Source organism: Acyrthosiphon pisum, chromosome A1 (assembly GCF_005508785.2).
Source record: "Acyrthosiphon pisum isolate AL4f chromosome A1, pea_aphid_22Mar2018_4r6ur, whole genome shotgun sequence".
In the NCBI taxonomy this organism is placed as follows: Eukaryota; Metazoa; Arthropoda; class Insecta; order Hemiptera; family Aphididae; genus Acyrthosiphon; species Acyrthosiphon pisum.
In genome coordinates this window covers 164,124,388-164,125,191 of record NC_042494.1, presented here as the reverse complement: position 1 = coordinate 164,125,191, position 804 = coordinate 164,124,388, and positions in this window count along the sequence as shown.

The window sequence follows — 804 nt, the reverse complement described above, 5'->3', positions numbered from 1 at the left end:
TGACTTATTTTGAGCTGTTTGCGGACATTTGTAGTTTCCGTTGTTTATATTTTTTTTTTCTATAAATATCAATAAAATTTTGTTTGTTGGTTAAAAAATCTTGAAAATTTAATAGAAGGTTCCTAATATATTGTTTTAAAGGTAGATGAAAAAAATTAAAAATCCGTAGTCCCAATTTTTTTTATAAGCATCTAAAGTTCAAATACTGACAAAATACGTAAAAATAACGAAAATTTGCAAATTATTTTGAGTTAGAAATTCATGAAAAATTTTATTTTTAGATCTAAGATTTGAAAATGTAATACAAGATTCCTCATAAGTTTTCCTACCTTTTTTAAAAAAAAAATATCTACAAGCAAGTCAAATTAAATTTTTATGAGCGTTTGAAATTTATATTTTTACAACATTTGATATTCATTCGATTTCTCATGTTACAATTTTCTTATTTTGCTGTATTTAAAATAAGAATGACTGTATATACTTGAAAATTTCATTGAATGTTCATATTAGCATTTTCTATACCCGATAAAATTTTGAAAATAATTTGACTCTTTTTGAGCTGTTTACGGACATTGTCAGTTTTCATTTGTTTTAGTTTTTTTTCCTATAAATATCAATATAGTTTTATCTGTTGGGTCAAAAAGTGTAAAAATTTAATACAAGGCTCCTGATATATTGGTACAATAGCAGTTGAAAAATATTAAAAATACATAGGCACATTTTTTTTTTATAAGCATTTAAAGATCGAATTTTGACAAAATGTATCAAATTTAAATTTGAATAATTATTTTGTAGTTAAAAATG